Source organism: Mus caroli, unplaced genomic scaffold, assembly GCF_978045245.1.
Source record: "Mus caroli unplaced genomic scaffold, Mus_caroli_1 scaffold_2, whole genome shotgun sequence".
Taxonomy (NCBI): Eukaryota; Metazoa; Chordata; class Mammalia; order Rodentia; family Muridae; genus Mus; species Mus caroli.
Window position 1 is genome coordinate 41,586,492 of NW_028227257.1, and position 22,448 is coordinate 41,608,939.

At 40.0% G+C, this 22,448-nt stretch overlaps 1 long non-coding RNA gene across 1 annotated transcript in view; it reads right to left on the reverse strand.

Moving 5' to 3' along the window:
* The window catches only part of LOC147005800 (uncharacterized), a 72,988-nt gene extending 65,949 nt beyond the window's left edge, over positions 1 to 7,039 (reverse strand). Inside the window, exons 1-2 of the long non-coding RNA XR_015044843.1 lie at positions 6,951 to 7,039; positions 5,359 to 5,414 (exon numbers count right to left, since the gene is read on the reverse strand). This is a non-coding gene — a long non-coding RNA (uncharacterized LOC147005800). The remainder of the gene's footprint in view (positions 1 to 5,358; positions 5,415 to 6,950) is intronic.
* Between the last annotated feature and the right edge of the window lie 15,409 nt (positions 7,040 to 22,448).

Genomic DNA, 22,448 nt, shown 5'->3' on the forward strand with positions numbered 1-22,448 from the left:
ACAGGCCTGCCTGTTGTGACCAATTCACATCCCCTTTCTCAAGTGACCTTTTCCCCAGCTATGACAATGTCAGAGCCTCTGCCTATGAAAAACCCAGCTTTTCTATATCCTCACTTCTCAGAAGTTAGAGTTGAGGTGGAAATGCCCACCTTGACTGTAATCAGAGCAACAGGATGCATTGACTCCTCCAGATAATTAAGTCCCAATCTCCCGGGATGGAACATTCTAAAGTGTGGGCCTGGAATGCCCCTCAGAGATCTGTATGTTGAAAGCTTGGTACTATTGGGAATTGTTGGAACTTTTATAAGGCAGAGACTAGTGGAAGGTATTAGGTCAGGGGGACCCCCAACTCCTTCCTCTCATTTATCATTTCCTGGCTACTGTAAATTGCATAGCTCCACAATCCTTCTCTGCTACATGGCTTCACCACAGCTAGTGAGAATAATCGACCATAGAAGAAAACCTCCCAAACTATTCCCAAATCAAACTCACCAAACTTCCCTCTTCTCACGGTTTCTGTTTTGGGCATTTTGTCACAATACTCAAAGGCTAGCACAGAAGCTGAGCATCGCCAGAAGTTTGAAAAAGACACAGCCGATCCTAATTTACTTCCAAGGCTGAGATCTACTTGATTAAAAGTGTGAGGATTTTAGTGATGGGACTAGATAAGACAGTAGTTCTTAGCCCTGGCTCTACCTTGGAATCCAGAGTCTTGTGTATAAGCTACTCCAAACTATAACATATCAGGAACTATAAGAGCACAGAAACCTAGAACCCAGAGTTCTTAAGCTCTCTGAGTAGCTCTAGGTTTTAACAAGAGCCATTAGGTTAATAGTTGGCCTTTGATAGCAGAAAGACTCATGGGTAAGGATCATACCCAGTAAAATTACACTTGAATATCTTTGATAGCAACTGAGTAGTGTTGCTCTTGACAAGTCGCATCATGTTGAATCACAGAGAAATGGATGTCACATGCTCATTCTCAGTAAACTCTATTACTGTGCATATATGTGATTTCAAAAAAAAATAACATGATTTAAGCTCATTTTGCGTCTAGATCTAGAATTTCCTAACTGATGGAAAAGATTCCCTCTGTTTGACTGTCAACTTTGTGAAGTTTAAAGAATACAGATTGAAAGAAGTTGGATTGATTTGTTCTTGCTCCTTTGGTCTCCACTACACAGCTCTCCTCTCAGAGTTTTTCTGCCGCCAGGAACAGAGAGTTGCAAATGACTAAGGAATTAAACAGGATGTTCAGAACCATAGCAGGTGTGACATGAAAGTGTGTTTCCTTGGTCTCAAAGACATTTATATAAAACTCATACAAAAATGGCATTGTGCCAGAAATGTTTCTGTAACAAGTTACAGGATGCTTCTATTGATTATTTACTCATGCCCCCCCCCCCAAAAATCTTAAGCTGTCATCTTAGGGGATTCATTCTGGATATCCATTTCAGTTTTATATGTTATATAAAACTTTTCCTAGCCTTTACAGCTTTTATCCTTTTAATCTTGGTTGGAGAATATGGTTCTTGTTACTCAAATAACACATGTCCAACATAGAAATGGTTACATAAACTTTTGTTACTACAAAACAAAAAATTCATTAATTGAGGCATTTATGGGGAACATCTGGTAAGTGGCTTTCACCGAAGAAGGAAAAACTCTGCGTAGATTTTTTTACAGCCTTTAATGACAGTCTTTTGATGAGTGGAAGCTAGCGGTCAGTTAAAATATCCCCAAGGTATTACCTGATAGTTAAGAACACATTATGTCAGATCTAGAGGTGGATGATTAAGAGAACTAAAGCTAGCCCAATATAATTTGGCTCTGGGACTGCAACTGACTCAACTGTCCACAACCACAAAGATCCAGTCAACACAAGCATTGCTTCTGGTGGCTGGCACTTCAGGTTTCAGCACCAGTCCTAGTCCCAACTTTATGATCCAATGTAAGTAAAATACTCTGAGGTGGAGAAGACAGTCAATCCCCTACTCTTCTCATGGTGTGTTGTAGTTCAACCTACACACTCCCATGTCCTTGCCTCACAAGCTAGCAGCACTAGGAAGAAGATGAAAGGTTTCTGAATTGAGGGACGGAAGGTAAACTTGTTCTAGTGGTCCTCAGACTTCTACCTGCACAGGCCAGGCATCACTTGGATGACTTCTTGGATTCTGCCTCTCAGAGATGCCCAATTACTCCCCTAGGATGAGATCTGAGACTCAGACAAGGTCTCAGCTATTATTGATGCTATTGCCCCAAGAACAGAGAGACCCTGAGATTTCCTGTTATCTCTTTTCCTCTCCTGTTCATTGTGCAATCAAGAAAAGGACATTCTGGGCCTGCCTCTGGATCTTTCTATACATCCATGGCCACCCAAGCTTGGGGTTGGGTTGAGGCAGTGCTCGGAAAAAAAATGCTTCAGAAGGCTGTACACCAGGCACTTTTCTAAGGAAAATAACATTCATAAACAAACTTGGTGGTTTTGAGAGAGTTCTCTGCCTGCTCCCCACCATCTGCAAAGGGCTCTTTGTAGCAGGCAGAGGGAGAGAGGCTTGGCGGGGGCTCTTGTTCTCACTTTGCTGCTGTTTTTCATCTCCACCCCCATATTTTCTCGCCACACCCTGGGCTCACTCCGTTTCTTGCCCCAGGAAATTGTCTCTCATGTTATAAAGTAGAATAAGGGCATTTTAGAAATGTAAATTTATGAACGTATCCTCAATGCTGTGGTGTACTAGAAGGCGTAAATAAATAAGAGCCTTTTCATAAACACCAGGGAATCTGAACTTATTTTAAAAGCAAGAGTTTTTTTCCTAGAACTGGAGGACAGTGAGTAACACACAAACACAAAGTCGGGTTCATTTTAGAAGACGAAGGGGAGGCAAAAGTTGGTAGGGGAGAAAGGTGGAGAGAGCCGGGCAAACCAGAATATGAATAAGAGGGAGAAGCTCTAAGTCAGCGGCACTGCACAGAGCTTTCTTCAGTCTAAGCACCCTGTCCTTCCAAAAGGAACGGCTGCTCAAAACTAACCTTTTCAGAGTGTCGTCAGCTCCTGAGCCTCATAAAGCAGGTTAGAGCTCATTCTAAGGTTGGACAATAAAGCAAATAAAAATGATCAAAACACAGGGTTCCCACTATTTATCTGAACTTTGAATTTCACAGGGTATCTGGAATTTTATCTGGGCAGCTGGGCACCAATCATTGTCCCATTGCTACAGTGCTCTGCCTAGGTGAACCCAGGCCCTCAGTAGCCTTTATTTCTTATTTTTCAGAATGCCAACCAACCGCCTATAATATTTACCAGAGTATGAGGGAAGATAGGAGCTGTTCTGCTTTTTATCACAGAAGCACGGTTGACAACATTGAGTTTCATATTTAATACTTCCCAAAGCCTGCCAGCTCTAAGCCACACTGGGTCCACTTGGCACTCAACTTTCTCTTGCATCACTTTTTAAATCATTCCTGTCGCATTCAAATGGCAACTTGTTCCAAATGTCAAATACTTATAAAGCTTTTGATTCACCCTGCCTCACCTTGCACCTCCAGTCTGGACATCACCTAGAACTTAAAGAGCAGACTCTTGCAGCCACATCCAAAGACAAACTGCATTGGTTTAGTGATCCTTGCCATTAAAATATTCCAAAGCTCCTGATGTGATCCCATTGTGCAGATGTCCTATTTTACTTTTCTATTGCTGTGATGTGTTAAAACTTCCGACAACTAGAGGAAGAAAGGTTATTTGGCGTGCATGTTCTCATCACATCACATCATGAAGGAGGTCATGGCAGGAACTCAAAGAGACAGGAATGGACACAGAGGAGTAGCACTTACTGGTTTATACCTCCTGGATTACTCAGTTTGCTTCCTTATACAAACCAGGATCACCTGTCCAAGGATGGCTACCCATGACACACAGTGGGCTGAGACTTCCCACCTCAAGTACTAATCAAGAAAATGTCCCCACAGACTTTCCTATAAGCCATCTGATAGAGGCATTTTATCAAATTAGGTTCTTCTTCTCAGAAAACTCTAGTTTGTACCACATTGATATAAAACTAATTAGAACAGCCTCTTGGGTTGGGAGACCGTTTCCTAGAGCAGGCTTCTAGGCAGGCTGGAGATCCTACATCTCCTGACGGACCCCAGACAAGGTGACATACTGTCAGGGAGAGGACCACATGTTTGGCAAAAATCTTAAAGGAAATTGAATACCAATTAGTATGACTTTGGCAATGAATGGTGGGCCACCATTAACAGAAAGGAGCAGATTATAAGCAGATTATAAGATTATAAACTGTGTATCCTTCAACACAGAGAATGCATAATAGATGCCACAGTGCAGTTGGACACCTTTACAGAGGGCCGATAGTTGGGTGTGTGCATGCCCGTAGAAGACTGTTTCAAGAGTTCACAGCTTTCTCACATTCTCACTGTTTGAAACTTGTACTATCTGAGATACAAAGATCCAAGCACTACTCTAGTAAAATAAGAAGTCCTAATACTTATAATCTCTCCTCGTTTCAAAGAATTTTACCAGAAGACTATTTTGTCTCCTCAATTTTTAACCACTACAGTTATGTGTCCCCATCCAATAGATATCAACTTTAAACTTAGAGATGATTATAGAATCATGGCGACTGGTAAAGAACTCTACAAATCGGACCAATTCCATCAATGTTTTGATTAACTTTAGATGCAATAAACATTATAAGTTGGGATTCCTCACAAATGAATGTGTATCCTTGGCTATGATTGGATATAGTAGTTTTGAGGAAGCCAAGGTGAGCCCTCAGATGACTTTGCTGGTATGTACTCAAGGGTCCACATTGTAAGCATCAAGGAATATGGGGCTGCTTTGCTAAGTTTAGCTGTACTTAACTATGACATTTGGTGGCTTCAGCCTTCTTAGCTGTGCCATTCTCAATAGTCACTTAATAAATAGTGGCTGAGTGAATGGACTGAGAATTCTCCCATGCCACCATGGTCATAAAAATTTTGAAAACATTCCTTAGGGAAAAATGTGTTTTTCCATCATTTATACTTCAAACAACCAGCTTCAAACAAGTTAGATGTAGCCTCATGAGTTCTACCTTCATTTTTTTATTCTTAAAATGCTGGCCAGGTGTGCTGGATAAGTTATATACTGCCTTTAATCCCAGCACTGGGTAGGGGTTGGGGGCAGGGGAAGAGACAAATGGATCTCTGTAAAATTGAGGCCAGCCAGGACTAGATAGTGAGACCACATTTCAAAGGAAATGAACTGAAAGGTGCTTTCTATATTAATATGGTATATGAGAGGTCTTGGTCTAGTGATCATAGAAATAAAATCTAAAAACATGTACAAATTCTCATACCAACCTTTTAACTTGAAAGAAGAAGGCTTGAGGACATATGAAAATTCCAAAGAATTCAGGCTGTTCATCAACAGAGAAAACAGGACATTTTGTTAGAATTTTGGCAGGGTCCAAGTGTGTTAAGCATGAAATTTTTTCCCCATGGTATAAAGAGACTTTTCCAGATAAAATACAAATACAGGTCCATAGACAGGTTGGTAGAGTTGACATCCTGGCATTATCCAGAGGAGGGGTGTGTGAAACTGGGATGTTCCTTGGATAGGGTAAAGGAATGAAGGCAGACAGGTTTGATACATTGTCAAGGACAGAAAACACAGCAATGGTATCAGGCTCCACAGGTAAAAGCATGAGGACTCTTGAATGTCTCCATGAATGTCCCTGTCACTGTAATAATATGAACTCACTTGCAATAATTATAAGCAAATTGAACATCACTTCATGATACAATTTTTCTTTTTCATCTGAACATGGGCCTATGGAAAAGTTAACAATCCTTAACTTATAAGACAGAAGAAAACATGTGGATTTTGGGGGAAGGAGAGCACATGCAACACATATCTTGAAGACAAATACTTTTTCTTGGCTTCTGTCAAGGGGGAAAAATGATCAACTTTCTGAAGATGAATCCCAGCCATGGGATATAGGCGGATTTTACATCACAATTACAACATCAAACACGAGAGCAGTGTTAATTTGCAGAAAGATCTCCCAGTTGTCAGCGTCCTTAAGATTATCCTCTTACACTTCCCATGATATCTAAAGAAGAGATCTCAAAGGTCTCCAAAAAAATGAAAAGTGTCACCACCTCCCAACATACAGTCACTCAACTCAGCTACACTGACTAATACAGGCTGAGTGTGTGCCCATTCTTTGTTTGTAGACTGCTATCCCACTTTTCACCAGTGACAAGGAGAATAATGGTGCCTCTATAACCCTCATACAAGCCATCACTTTTCACTGTGATATTTATAATACGCTTATCACATTAATAGCCCCAGTTTCCGACTGCTCTTGTAGTTTTGGTAGTGACCTCCTAAGACCATGGACTTGGCTGTGCTTCTTGTTTGGCCAATGGAAGAATGGCAACTTGAAAGCAAGTAGGAGCCTGAAAAGTCAGTTAACTGCTTTCTCTTCCTGTGATGCTTCATCTGGAAGCCTTCGAGAAATGTGTCTGGAGTGCAGTTATCCCAGCAGGAGCCCACTGATGTAAGACTGCCAACAAACATGTCTTGCACATAGGAAGGTCAGCTAGACTCAGCCTGTATCAGAACCAAGACATCAACTTCCAGATACAGAATAAGATTGTTTTTGATCACAGCTTCCTTCTTCTGTTTAGTAACCACAAGATAACCATAAGATAAATATGGGCTCTAGCTTGTTCCAAATGAAACACCTAATTCAAGTTTACTACACCCTCAAGAACACGATTGTTTCAGGATTCAAATTGGTCAAGTTGGGAAGACTTGAGGCAGGAAAAGAACATTTTGAGCTAAAATCATCTAAAAGTTCTGAAATCTTGAAGCTCCCAACATGAAGAAGCCCATCCTCTAAGAGCAGAATAAACAGCAGCTATAGATAGAATCAATATAAACACACCTGCCTGCTCCTTGGCACTCAATGCCTTTTGTTTTGTGTTTCAGTCAAACGTGGGAAGAAGCCATCAGCGGGACACCTGAAAGTTTCTGGATCTTTAATCAAACAAACAATAAGGAAAATCTGTCAGTCTTAACAAGCAATGATGTCTACAGCCATTTATTGTTGGAAAAGAAAAATGCAATACTGTGATTTGAGTTTATATTGTAGAGAAGGGAAGGAAAGGGCTTTTTAGTCAACATGTTAAAATATGAAAGTTGTACTCTAGTGTAATGCAAAGCAAGTTTCCCACAAACCGTTCCCCTCCTGGCAGAGCCATACCTGACTCTACAGTTCTGGTTATATATACTTTCCTCTAAGAGAAGCTAGAAGACAGCTTACTGATTCCCAAAATCAACTCCATTACCCAATGACTATATCAACTCTACTTAAACACTTAATGGTATATAGCAGAGCCAATGGGATGGCTCTTCAGGTGAAGATACTTGCTACCCAGACTAATGGTTTTAGTCCAAACTCCAACATCCAGTGCAATTGAGATTTACCTGTGCGGGCATTTAAAAGTTTGAATGCCCCATCTCAGAATTGCTATCAGTTTCAAACTTTCTTCAGTTAATAATAGTCACTTGCCTGGTTTGAGAATAATTCTTCTAACATGATCTTCCCAAGGTCCATGAGCCATTTCAATGTAAACTCACTTACTTTTGTCTCCTTTAAATGAAAATGTGGAGAGAGAGAGAGAGAGAGAGAGAGAGAGAGAGAGAGAGAGAGAGAGCAAGCCATGACAGGTGACTTCTTCTTTCAATTAATAAGTGGAAAATATTTGAAGTTGATTTAAAGCAAATACTCAGCTGTCTTCCTGTGTTACTTGTTAGCTACTAAGTTTAAGAAAATAATGCGGGTTCCAGGACTCCACCTAGACTAGTCTGCACAGGTGAAAGTGTGAACTGCAGAAGCTAATAGCTTCTGGGACAGGCAGAAGCCACAGAGCTTTTGGAGCAAACCACGTTTCGGGCTCGAGACATCCGGGCTCCTTCCCTGCCAGAGGAGAGGTGTCTGCCCCACCCAGGAGGGCTTTACCATAGCATCTGGGGGAGACATCTTGGTTCCGGGACTCAACAGAGACTAGTCTGCGCAGGTGAAAGGGTGGACTGCAGAAGCTACACAGATTCTGGGACAAGCCCTGTTTTGGGCCTTCATCTTCTGCCAGGAGGCAGGTCCGAATGCCAGATGTCTGTCCACCTTCCCTGCAAGGGGAGAGCTTGCCTGCAGAGTGTGCTCTAACCACTGAAACTCAGGAGAGAGCTAGTCTTCCAGGTCTCCTGATAGAGGCTAACAGAATCACGAGAAGAACAAACTATAACCAGAGACAACTATAACAACTAACTCCAGAGATTACCAGATGGCGAAAGGCAAAGGTAAGAATCTTACTAACAGAAACCAGGACCACTCACCATCATCAGAACCCAGCACTCCCACTTCAGCCAGTGCTGGGCACCCCAATACACCTGAAAAGCTAGACCTGGATTTAAAAGCATATCTCATGATGATGATAGAGGACATCAAGAGGGACTTTAATAAGTCACTTAAATAAATACAGGAGAACACTGCTAAAGAATTACAAGTCCTTAAAGAAAAACAGGAAAACACAACCAAACAGGTAGAAGTCCTTAAAGAAAAACAGGAAAATACATCCAAACAGGTGATGGAAATGAACAAAACCATACTAGACCTAAAAAGGGAAGAAGACACAATAAAGAAAACACAAAGTGAGGCAATGATGGAGATAGAAACCCTAGGAAAGAAATCTGGAACCATAGATGTGAGCATCAGCAACAGAATACAAGAGGTGGAAGAGAGAATCTCAGGTACAGAAGATTCCATAGAGAACATCAACACAACAATCAAAGAAAATGGAAAATGCAAAAAGATCCTAACTCAAAACATCCAGGAAATCCAGGACACAATGAGAAGACCAAACCTACAGATAATAGGAGTAGATGCGAATGAAGATTTTCAACTTAAAGGGCCAGCAAATACCTTCAACAAAATTATAGAAGAAAACTTCCCAAACCTAAAGAAAGAGATGCCCATGAACATACAAGAAGCCTACAGAACTCCAAATAGACTGGACCAGAAAAGAAATTCCTCCCAACACATAATAATCAGAACAACAAATGCACTAAATAAAGATAGAATATTAAAAGCAGTAAGGGGAAAAGGTCAAGTTACATATAAAGGCAGGCTTTATCAGAATTACACCAGACTTTTCATCAGAGACTATGAAAGCCAGAAGAGCCTGGACAGATGTTATACACACACTAAGAGAACACAAATGCCAGAACAGGCTAATATACACAGCCAAACTTTCAAATACCATAGATGGAGAAACCAAAGTATTCATCAACAAAACCAAATTCACACAATATCTTTCCACTAATCCAGCCTTTCAAAGGATAATAAAGGAAAAACACCAACACAAAGATGGAAATTACACCCTAGAAAAGGCAAGAATGTAATCCTTTAACAAAACTAAAAGAAGACAGCCACAAGAACGGATTCCCAACTTTATCAACAAAAATGACAGGAAGCAACAATTACTTTTCTTTGATTTCTGTTAACATCAATGGGCTCAATTCCCCAATAAAAAGACATAGACTAACAGACTGGCTACACAAACAGGACCCGACATTTTGTTGCTTACAGGAAACCCACCTCAGGGATAAAGACAGACACTACATTAGAGTAAAAGGCTGGTAAACAATTTTCCAAGCAAATGGTATGAAGAAACAAGCTGGAGTAGCCATTCTAATATCAAATAAAATCGACTTCCAACCCAAAGTTATCAAAAAAGACAAGGAGGGGCACTTCATACTGATCAAAGGTAAAATCTTCCAAGAGAAACCCTCAATTCTGAATATCTATGCTCCAAATGCAAGGGCAGCCACGTTCATTAAAGACACTTTAGTAAAGCTCAAATCACACATTGCACCTCACACAATAATAGTGGGAGACTTCAACACACCACTTTCATCAATGGACAGATCATGGAAACAGAAACTAAACAGGGACACAGTGAAACTAACAGAAGTTATGAAACAAATGGACTTAACAGATATCTACAGAACATTTTATCCTAAAACAAAAGGATATACCTTCTTCTCAGTACCTCATGGTACCTTCTCCAAAATTGACCATATAATTGGTCACCAAACAGGCCTCAACAGATACAAAAATATTGAAATCCTCCCATGCATCCTATCAGACCACCATGGACTAAGGCTGATCTTCAATAACAACATAAATAATGGAAAGCCAACATTCACTTGGAAACTGAACAACACTCTTCTCAATGATACCTTTTTCAAGGAAGGAATAAAGAAAGAAATTAAAGACTTTTTAAAGTTTAATGAAAATGAAGCCACAACATACCCAAACTTATGGGACACAATGAAAGCATTTCTAAGAGGAAAACTCATACCTCAGAGTGCCTCCAAAAAGAAACTACAGAGAGCATACACTAGCAGCTTGACAATACACCTAAAAGCTCTCGAACAAAAGGAAGCAAATTCACCCAAGAGGAGTAGAAGGCAGGAAATAATCAAACTCAGGGGTGAAATCAACCAAGTGGAAACAAGAAGAACTATTTAAAGAATCAACCAAACCAGGAGCTGGTTCTTTGAGAAAATCAACAAGATAGATAAACCCTTAGCCAGACTCACTACAGGGCAAAAGGACAACATCCTAATTAACAAAATCAGAAATGAAAAGGGAGACTTAACAACAGATCCTGAAGAAATCCAAAACACCATCAGATCCTTCTACAAAAGGCTATACTCCACAAAACTGGAAAACCTGGAAGAAATGGACAAATTTCTAGACAGATACCAGATAAAAAGTTACATCAGGATCAGGTTAATGATCTAAACAGTCCTATATCCCCTAAAGAAATAGAAGAAGTCATTAATAGTCTCCCAACCAAAAAAGCCCAGGACCAGGTGGGTTTAGTGCAGGGTTCTATCAGACCTTCAAAGAAGATCTAATTCCAGTTCTTCACAAACTATTCCACAAAATAGAAGCAGAAGGTACCCTACCCAATTCATTCTATGAAGCCACAATTACTCTTATACCTAAACCACAAAAAGACCCAACAAAGATAGAGAAATTCAGACCAATTTCCATTATGAATATCAATGCAAAAATACTCAATAAAATTCTCAATAACCAAATCCAAGAACACATTAAAACAATCATCCATCCTGACCAAGTAGGTTTTATTCCAGGGATGCAGGGATGGTTTAATATATGGAAATCCATCAACGTAATCCATTATATAAACAAACTCAAATACCAAAACCACATGATCATCTCCTTAGATGTGGAAAAAACATTCGACAAGATCCAACACCCATTCATGATAAAAGTCTTGGAAAGATCAGGAATTCAAGGCCCATACCTAAACATGATAAAAGCAACCTAAAGCAATCCAGTAGCCAACATCAAAGTAAATGGTGAGAAGCTTGAAGCAATCCCACTAAAATTAGGGACTAGACAAGGCTGTCCACTCTCTCCCTACCTGTTCAAGATTGTACTTGAAGTCCTAGCCAGAGCAATTAGACAACAAAAGGAGATCAAGGGGATATAAATTGGAAAGGAAGAAGTCAAAATATCACTTTTTGCAGATGATATGATACTATATATAAATGACCCTAAAAACTCCACCAGAAAACTCCTAAACCTGATAAACAGATTCAGTGAAGTAGCTGGATATAAAATTAACTCAAACAAGTCAATGGCCTTTCTCTACACAAAGAATAAACAGGCTGAGAGAGAAATTAGGGAAACAACACCCTTCTCAATTGTCACAAATAATATAAAATAGCTTGGCATGACTCTAACAAAGGAAGTGAAAGATCTGTATGATAAGAACTTCAAGTCTCTGAAGAAAGAAATTAAAGAAAATCTCAGAAGATGGAACGATCTCCCATGCTCATGGATGGGCAGGATCAATATAGTAAAAATGGCTATCTTGCCAAAAGCAATGTACAGATTCAATGTAATCCCCATCAAAATTCCAACTCAATTCTTCAACGAATTAGAAAGGGCAATCTGAAAATTCATCTGGAATAACAAAAAACCTAGGATAGCAAAAACTCTTCTCAAGGGTAAAAGAACCTCTGGTGGAATCACCATGCTGGACCTGAAGCTGTACTACAGAACAATTGTGATAAAAACTGCATGGTACTGGTATAGCGACAGACAAGTAGACCAATGCAATAGAATTGAAGACCCAGAAATGAACCTACACACTGATGGTCACTTGATCTTTGACAAGGGAACTAAAACCATCCAGTGGAAAAGACAGCATTTTCAGCAAATGGTGCTGGCACAACTGGAGGTTATCATGTAGAAGAATGTGAATTGATCCATTCCTATCTCCTTGTACTAAGGTCAAATCTAAGTGGATTAAGGAACTTCACATAAAGCCAGAGACAGTGAAACTTATAGAGGAGAAAGTGGAGAAAAGCCTCGAAGATATGGACACAGGAGAAAAATGGCTTGTGCTGTAAGATTGAGAATTGACAAATGGGACCTCATAAAATTGAAAAGCTTATGTAAGGCAAAAGACACCGTCAATAAGACAAAGCAGCCAACAACAGATTGGCAAAGAATCTTTACCTATCCTAAATCATATAGGGGACTAATATCCAATATATATAAAGAACTCAAGAAGGTGGACTACAGAAAATCAAATAACCCCATTAAAAAATGGGGCTCAGAGCTAAACAAAGAATTCTTACCTGAGGAATAACCGAATGGCTGAGAAGCACCTGAAAAAATATTTAACATCCTTAATCATCAGGGAAATGCAAATCAAAACAACCCTGAGATTCCACCTCACACAAGCCAGAATGGCTAAGATCAAAAATTCAGGTGACAGCAGATGCTGGTGAGGATGTGGAGAAAGAGGAACACTCCTCCATTGTTGGTGGAATTGCAAGCTTGTACAACCACTCTGGAAATCAGTCTGGCAGTTCTTCAGAAAATTGGACATAGTACTACCTGAAGATCCAGCAATACCTCTCCTGGGCATATATCCAGAAGATGTTCCAACTGGTAAGAAAGACACATGCTCCTCTATTTTCATAGCAGCCTTATTTGTAATAGCCAGAAGCTGGAAAGAACCTAGATACCCCTCAACAGAGTAATGGATACAGAAAATGTGATACATTTACACAATGGCATACTACTCAGCTATTAAAAAGAATGAATTTATGAAATTCTTAGGCAAATGGATGGACCTGGAGGGCATCATCCTGAGTGAGGTAACCCAATCACAAAAGAACTCACCTGATATGTACTCACTGATAATTGGGTATTAGCCCAGAAAATTAGTATACCCAAGATACAAGATACAATTTGCAAAACACATGAAACTCAAGAAGAATGAAGACCAAAGTGTGGACAGTTTGCCCCTTCTTAGAATTGGGAACAAAACACCCATGGAAGGAGTTACAGAGAAAACGTTTGGATCTGAGACGAAAGGATGGACCATCTAGAGCCTGCCATACCCGTGGATCCATCCCATAATCATCCTCCAAATGCTGACACCATTGCACACACTATCAAGATTTTGCTGAAATGACCCTGATATAGCTGTCTACTGTGAAGCTATGCCCGGGCTTAGCAAACACAGAAGTCGATGCTCACATGCAGCTATTGAATGGATCACAGGGCCCCCAATGGAGGAGCTAGAGAAAGTACCCATGGAGCTAAAGGAGTCTGCAGCTGTATATGTGGAACAACAAGAACTAACCAGTACCCCCCCCCCCCAGAGCTCATGTATCTAGCTGCATATGTATCAGAAGATGGCCTAGTCGGCCATCACTGGAAAGAGAGGCCCATTGGTCTTGCAAACTTTATATGCCTCAGTACAGGGGAATGCCAGGGCCAAGAAGTGGGAGTGGTGGGGTAGGGGATTGGGGGGGAGGGTATGGGGGACTTTTGGGGTAGCATTGGAAATGTAATTGAAGAAAATACCTAATTAAAATAAAATTTAAAAAACGAAAGGAAAAGAATGCATCTAGGTACTTCAGACTACTGACTGACAAGTTTACCTTAATGGCTTGTTAGGGTCCATGAGTTGCTGAAGAATGATATCTCAGAACCAAATAGTGTTCAAAAGCAAAGAGTGTTTATTGAACAAATTCTTGCATGCAGGAGCCCAATTCCATTGAGATGGAAGGACCCTGACTGAATTTGCAAATTCAGTTTTAAAGCCCAAAGAGGAATAATAGGGAGAGGAAGGTGATCTATATCTTGATCAAGTGGGTTTTATCTCTGGGGGTATAGGTGATGCTATGATTGGTTAGGGTTTTGCTTCAAGCATACTTGACTACTATTCTTGCTTCTTGCAAAGGAAGGAAAACTCTTGACCTCTTGGCTGCAAGCTTGGCTAACTGTCCTTTTGCAAGCTGGGGAGGGGTCCCTTTTCCAGTAACTGACTTGTCCAATTCTGGGAAGTAGAAACTCAGGCCTGGTCTCCTGAACTGCTAGTTTGCATGGAGTCAGCCTGGCTTAGCCCAATTCATTCCTTTCAGGTTCTGTATGTTTCTGAATCTGGATTTTGTTTTTGTGTTTGCTTTTGCTGCTGCTGCTGCTGTTGATGATGGTGGTGGTGGCGGCTTTTTGTTTGTTTTTTCCTTCCGTGTACTCATCCCTGAATAAACTCTGAACTGTCCTTTTTCATTTATCTTTCAACTCTTGCCAAAACTCTGACACTTCTCAATCACTCCCATCTAAGATGGATGACGTGTCTCTTTGGCCAACATCTCTGCTGCTTAACTCATATCTACTGTGTGCAGAAAAAATATTTTGAGTGGAAAGGAAGTTGGAAGGGGAATTTTCTCCTCTTGCTCCAATTATTTCATTAAAGGTCCTCCTTCTTCGAGGGCGAGTAACACAAAAATATATGTTTAATGCTACACAGACATGAGGACCACAAAAGGCATTCGGGAAGACTTGTGACAATATTTGATTGACTATGATTACTGCATTGATAGGAAAGAGTAACCAAAATTTAAACTTTAGCTCCTTAGGGATAGAATTTGTATGTCAGGCACACAAGTGACTCAACATGCCTCCTCTATGAGGCAGTGGAAGAACGACAGAGAGCAGAAATGGGAGAGTTCTTTCTCCAAAGAAAGCACTTTGTGAGGGGGACAGAGATGTCTCCGTTAGGACTAGTCGCTACTGTTAAGTGGGCTCTGAATATAGGCCTTAAACTGGAATGTAGTTCTCACCTGGCTCTGAGCTGTGTGGAAAGCTTGACAGGTGTGGGATGATGCAAGGAAAAGGCATTTGGTACATAAGAAATGTATCTACCACAAACCCAAATAAATAAGATATTATATGTGTTGTATGGCAATGTGCCCTTTGTGCCCAACAATCAGCTGAAAATGTTTTTTTTTTTTCCTATCAAAATACGGTTATCTTTAACATTAATGTTTAGAGGCTGCAAAGTACAGGTTGAAACCCCTTTATGTGAATTCCTTGAAACCAGAAGAGTTTTAGATTTTGGAATATTTGCATATGCATAATAAGAATTCATGAGAATGGGACCCAAGTTAGAAAAAAAAAAAAGGATGCCATGATTCATGCAGTAGTCGTATGGTCTGAAGATAATTTTGTATAATATTTTCCTTGTGCTTATGATTTGATGGAGACTTGTCACTTGAGATCAGGTATGGAATTTTTCACTCTGTATTTTGGATCACTTGAGATTTCAAATTTCTAAATTAGGGTTGCTAAACTATCATTTCCACATCCCCTTCATATAGATATGGAGCTGCAGTGTAAACACTCAGCCAGATCTCACATCAACTCTCATTTATTTTCTTTAAGCATATTTTAGGAAATGCAGTTCTCAGCCAGAAGTGGTAGCAGTAGCCACTTTGCTGTCATATTTCAAATCACTCACACATCTGATATCATAGATAGGAATAAGCAGGGACTTGCTAACACAGTGGGCATATGAAGCCTGGGCTCTTCTTCCTTGGAAAAGAATACATTATTACTAGGCATCCACACTGAGATAAACACTATCAGTTACTGTTAAGTTAGTACTTCCCCAATCATACTATAGGGCAAGTATTCAACTATAAGTGGCTTACAGGGTAGGGGGCTATGATCTCAGGAAACTATCTGTGACATGGAGTGGAAAGTAAGGAATATGAACCACAGTTAAGAGAGGCAGTGAATAGAAGGTCATTGGGTTATTGTGTGCACTATTGGTTCATTTTGCTGGTGACTCTGAGAACATGTAGGTAACGCCTCAGTTTTCTCCTACTTTTAAATAATTAACTCCCACCAGTTATTGTTTAGAGGATGCTCTGAGAGGAATTGATTCTCAAGCACACTCTGCCTGCTGTAGGCAGAGCTAGGCAGAGGCATGCAGAGACAGCACACTCTAAGATGTTTGGGTGGGAGAGTGGCAGTAAACTGTGACAGACTCCAATTGAGCAAAGTGGATAAGTTATATACTGCTCTGTGTGGTCCAGCTAGTCTCCCCCAGTTATCTTTCATCTCTGAAACTAGAAGGAGAGTTTTATAAAGCTCTGTCCAGGTTATGGTTCATACTCTGCGATGAGAATGCACTGTGACAGTTATTCATGTGCAATAAAATGTGTATATGTGAAACTTCTGCTTCCAGCCCTTGTGGAGTAACAAGAACTAAATTTTCTCTCTCACCTGAAATGCCTAAAAAGAAACACCAGACAAAATATATGAATCAACGCTTACTAGTATATACTCCTTTTTATAGCTATATAATGTTGAATTGGATAAATGTAATATTACTCATTTATTTACCAGTGTAATAAAGCCATTGCAGTGGTTTTAAGAAAAGTTTCTTTGAATATTCATACCCACATATTGTGAGGGCAAATTTTCATATATCTTGGGTACATACATAGAAATGAAAGGGTGGATAATATAGTAAGTATACATTTAGCATTTAAAAATCTGCCAAACATTAATGAATATACCTTTTCACATTCCTGTCAGCTGACACAATTACTCAACATCAATATACAGTAGTCTTACAGTGTGGGTTTATGCTGCATTTCTCTCATGACTAGCAACATCAAGTATCGTCTTTTGTAGTTATTGGCTATTCATGAATAATGTTATAATGTGCTTATGAAAATACCTTTTAATTCAACATGTTCTTTTCTTTCATTCAGTTATATGTGCTCTTCATAAACTCTAGATAGAACTCCAATAGGAAATATATTATGTGAGTGCTCTCTCCCTGTTTGTTCCTTGTGCATTCATTTTCTTGTTGGCTTCTTTCAATGGATAGGTGGCTTTGAGTTTGTTTCTTAATCATCACAATTTAATTTTACTCTCAGGACCGTGGCCTTTGCTAGAGAAGTCTGCTATTGTTTTAGTATTTTGGAATTCTGTTGCCCTAAAGGTTCATTGTCTTGCTCACAGCCACAGCAAGCTAGTAACAATGTCAGCATGAGAACTTTATTTTTATGAGTCTAGGTCTGTTCAGAACCCGAGTGGGCCAATTTAGGAGCAATTTTGGGGTTTACTCTTTGGAGTGACGTCTAGGAAAGACCTGTTTTGAGTGGTAATCCATGCCCTCACAGATGCAGGGTTTCAAGGCTCTAGTTATAAATCTGTATTCCAGCTTCATTTGCTTCTTCCCACCCACGAAGGAAGATGTGGTGAAGAACGGGAGTACAGAGTCTCAAATTCCTTCAAGCTGAACGCTATTTATTAAACCTGGCAGAGGATGGCAGAGCAAGGTCGTCTGCCCTCTCATCTTCTCTGACCTCCCATCAACTTCTTTTCCCTTCTTGGACTTAAAAAAAATCACATTTTAATGCTATTCATAATTCATAAAAAGAAACACTAAAATCAAAACATATTACTCCTGGCTTACAAATGCCAGTGCTACTATTAATTATTAACAGCTCCTAAAGGAAGGCAGAAGCAATCCCAAAGGTGAGAGAGATAAAAAGCCAGTCGACACACAGCCATTGGCATGAGCATATGAGTGTATATGCATATACACAGAAAGCTGGTCGGAATCCTTTGTACAAAGGGTTTCTAACCATGGTGCATGTTAAATAGAAATTTATTCCTCTACCCAAGAATCAGCGGTTTAGCTAAAACTGTGGACTGAGCAGTTGATGATGACGGACCTTCACAGATAAAAAGCTGATGTTTGAGGCGAGGGCTGCTCTGGTTCACAAACAGATAGGCACAGAGCCTATTCTGTCTTCTAAATGGCAGGGCTTCCTCTCTTTTTAAGTTTGTTTTTAACTGATAGATGATAGCCATATATGCTTATGGGTGCAGTTTGATGCAATGTTTCTTTACACATATATGTTGTGGAATGACCAAGCCATGCTACTTGGTGTATCCATATCCTCAATTATGTATCATTTTGTTGCAGAGAGAACACCCAAAGTCTTTTCTTGTGGTAATTTTGATATATGGTACACAGTATTATTACTATTACTATTATTATTATTATTAGCTATGGTCACCAGTGCTACTCTACAGAGAGCTGGAACTTATCTCATTGTCTAACCGACACTATGAAATCATTGCTCAATCTCTCCCCTTTCCTTGTCCAATCTGTTTCAGAACCTCTGGTCTCTGGTAATGACTGTTCCAGTACCAACTTCTTTAAGTCCATTTTTCTCAGACAAGTGATCACCACTGAACTGTATCCCTGGACCAAGTCCCATTAATTTTAGATTCCACAAGAGACTGTGCATTTGTATTAATGTTGTTTTAGGGTCAAAGCCTGTCCTCTAGCAGTTCCAACAAGCACAACTTAGCTGCCTGTCCCCAACATTCCCATTTAAAGAAACAATCAATGGGGAAAAGCAATGAAAAGATGCTTACTCAAAATAGCCACATTAAGAAGAGGAAGAAATAAAAGGATGCAGTGGATCTTCCATGCATCCATCTCCAGGTACTGATATGGGGCTGGGTTTAAATAGAAGTATCACTAAACAGTCTTGATCAACGTGTGGTCCTGCTCATCACTGAGTGCTCTGTCTTTGCTCAGGTCTTTCTTGCAAGGAGTCCCATTAGTTGTCAGAGCTATGTGAAATCTTTGCATGAGAGACAAGTTCCTCTTCTGGCTGACACCTGGGCATCAGTCCTTTTCTTTTTCTAGCATGAGATTCCTAGGGAAATGTTTTAGTTCTTTGGCTCCATTTTTTTTCAGTAGTTTGATGGAGACAGGCACGTGTGTCTTTATAGACTTAAAACTTAAAACTGCTAGAAGACATCAGGGTCATCTCATTGACCATGGACTAGGAGTAAAGTCTTGGACATGATCCCAAAAGTATAGGTAGTGAAAACAAACGAATGAGACTACAGTAAATACAAATGCTTTTGTAAAGACGAAGAAACAACACCAAAAAAGATGACGTAACCCAAAGATTAGGAGAAAACATCTATGAATTATACATCTGAATTGATACCCAAAATATACCAGGAGCATAAACTTCTTGGGAGGCTAAGGTGTCCTATGCCAGTCTAGGTTCTACAGCAGAGTTGCAATAAATCTGGGCAAACACACACACACACACACACACACACACACACACACACACACAATAAGGGCAAGTAGGGAGGTTGGATAAGGCTTAGCAGGCTGCAATGACACAAGTAAAACCAAACAAGGAGTTTCCAGTGGTAAAGAAGGAACTAACTATTCTCTTCTCTGAACCGTTCTGGTCAGCCAAACTCATATACTCTAGTCTTTTAAACTAAAGGACTTTTTTAGTATGCTTTTTTCTATCAGAATTGGAATCCCATCAGAGATCTAGAGATATGTCAGAATTTGTCTTTATTTCAGAGGGGGGAAAAATAGAAATCACAGAGAAACTGATGGCATGGCTCTTTCTGTCAGCTAACAAGGGGAAGTCTTCTGCTCTTCTTGGGGGGGGGCATCTATCTCCAATCCAGCAAGAATAGGCAAATCCACAAGGGTCTTTTCACTCCAATCTTGCCCCAGGGCTACTAGAAAAGGCTGTACTGTTTATCTGTACTTCATCTGTACAAAAAATCTCAACACTGGCCAAAAGTGAAGGCAGCATTTATTCTCTCTCTCTCTCTCTCTCTCTCTCTCTCTCTCTCTCTCTCTCTCTCTCTCTCTCTCTCTCTCTCTCTCTCTCTCGGCTGACTCAGCAGTTAGGGGCACTGGCTGTTCTTCCACAGGACCCACTTTCAATTCCCAACACCCACACCTCAAGTTCCAATGAATCCTAAAGCCCTCTCTGGCTTCCAATAGCACCAGGCCTACATGGGGATCACAGACATATATGAAACATGCATGCAAACACTCATACACATAAAACTAAACAAACAAACAAAAAACCAAGAAGCATTAGTTTCTTCTCTTCAGTGAATATATTCTAATGGAAAGAACTACACACAAATATACAATATATTCTTCTTCTAAATGTTATGCAGTTAGTAGTTTAAGAAGAGAGATTGGTCAGAACTAATAACAGAGGAATAAATGCTCTCAAGCATCCATTTGGGATTACAGTGCCCAAGGTCCAGTAGGGAGGGCTGGCATTGGGGAGGGAGATGTTTATGCTCTGAGGGAGGTGGGCTGCCTTTGCTGGAATTCGGACTCCAGCAAGCCCTTCAGTAATTCCAAGATGGATGGTGCCTTCTATTTTTGGATTCACACTGGGAAGCCAATTAAATTAAAAAGCTATTCATTTCCCTATATTTGTCTCCAGGCTGCTCAAATAGAAATGCAAACGACTCCTATTGAGTGAGTTTTCTGCCTCAAAGAGAATGAGACTCAAACATCCAGCTCTATGTACATCTCAGAGTCCAATTTGCCTAGAGGGGGAGAAGCACAAACCTCCGACTCAGGGCTAATTATTGGTTTCTTTAGCAAGTCATCCTAAATGGAGGCACAGTCATGTTCCCTGGCCTTCCCAGTTTGGAATGGTTACAGAAATTGGGTCCACATTTACATAAGTGGACACAACTAACAAAGAGATGTTCATTTTCCCCCAGCACAACTCAGAAAAATGAAGAGATGACAGGCCATAATTATAACAAACACACTTTCCAGTCACTATAGGCTATGACCTGATACAGATGAGAGTTGGCTGTAATCCCAAACATGTATGTTCTCAGGTTCTACAAAATTGAGATATTCTATTCTCCTAATAATTCAAAATGAAGTCTCTGGAGTAAGATGTGCTAATCAGGCTGGCCTCATTCATGGTGTGTGGACAAGGATGACCAGATTGTAAAGGCTTAGGGTTCAGTTAACTTAAGCAGCTAGAACCTGCTGTGTAGCAGTAGGTGGAATCTACAGGCCTGAGACATTAAGGGATCCTAAGAACAGGTTCTTGGAAGTCACTAGTTAGTCAGCTCTGGGGAACTAACTTCGTAATTCTACTAAGAGTAGAAATGTTCTTTCAAAAGTGGATTGACTGGTAGCTTATCCAAAGAACAAATTGAAGCAGCTAGTGCTAGCTTTCAGGTTTTTGTTTTTTATGTTTTTTCCTGAAAATATGGCCTGTAGGGTATAGGGAGATTGTCCTCTGACAGTCCTTGTATGAAAATTATTTCAGTAGCCTATAGTCTATAAAATAACAGCCTACAACCTGCCATTTGTAGATCATTTTGTGTACCTGTCCAGCACAAATCGAAACTTGCTCATCACCACTGGCAGATAAAGTGTTCTGTTGCCTCTAATGGCAAGGCCATAGTCTTAAGCATGGGGAAGATGTGGCTTGTGACAGACTCAGTGGCCTTCATTATGGCTTAGGGAGATGTATAGAGCAGGCTGTAATAAGCAGAACAAAATTTGAGACAACAAACAACTGTGTCCATATTTATGAAAGTCTGAAACTATTTCCCAGGAAAGAAGCCATTTGGAGAAAATTGAAAATCACTTGACTTTATCTTCACTTTCATGAAAAATATCCCCATCTGAGGCCTGCTTAACTGTAGAAATCCACAGCTATTTACAAGTGATTGGAGGGAGGGGGAGAGAGAGAGAGAAAGAGAGAGAGAGAGAGAGAGAGAGAGAGAGAGAGAGAGAGAGAGAGAGAGAGAGAGAGAGAGAGAGTATAGAAAAGCCCATGATCTAAAGAACAGTGTGAAAATTTTATTAACCTGCCTTGCAAATCACAAAATGTTCTCTTTAATTTTTCCTCTTTTTTTTTTTAGAACAGAACAAACACAAACCTGATGTCTAATCTTCTATTAGGGAAAAGCTCTGAAATGAATTGTGGGGTTTGGCATATGATGAAAATAGCAAGTTGGATCAAGATGAATGCACAATTATTTCATTTCTACTATCTTCTAAAAAAAAAAAAACCTATCAAGCCATTAAAAGAAGGAAGCATGTATCAGAAAGCACAGTCTACTCATGATGCCCCCAAATTGTAAACCATTTGTTATAAACTAACCAAATTATCATCAGGAATA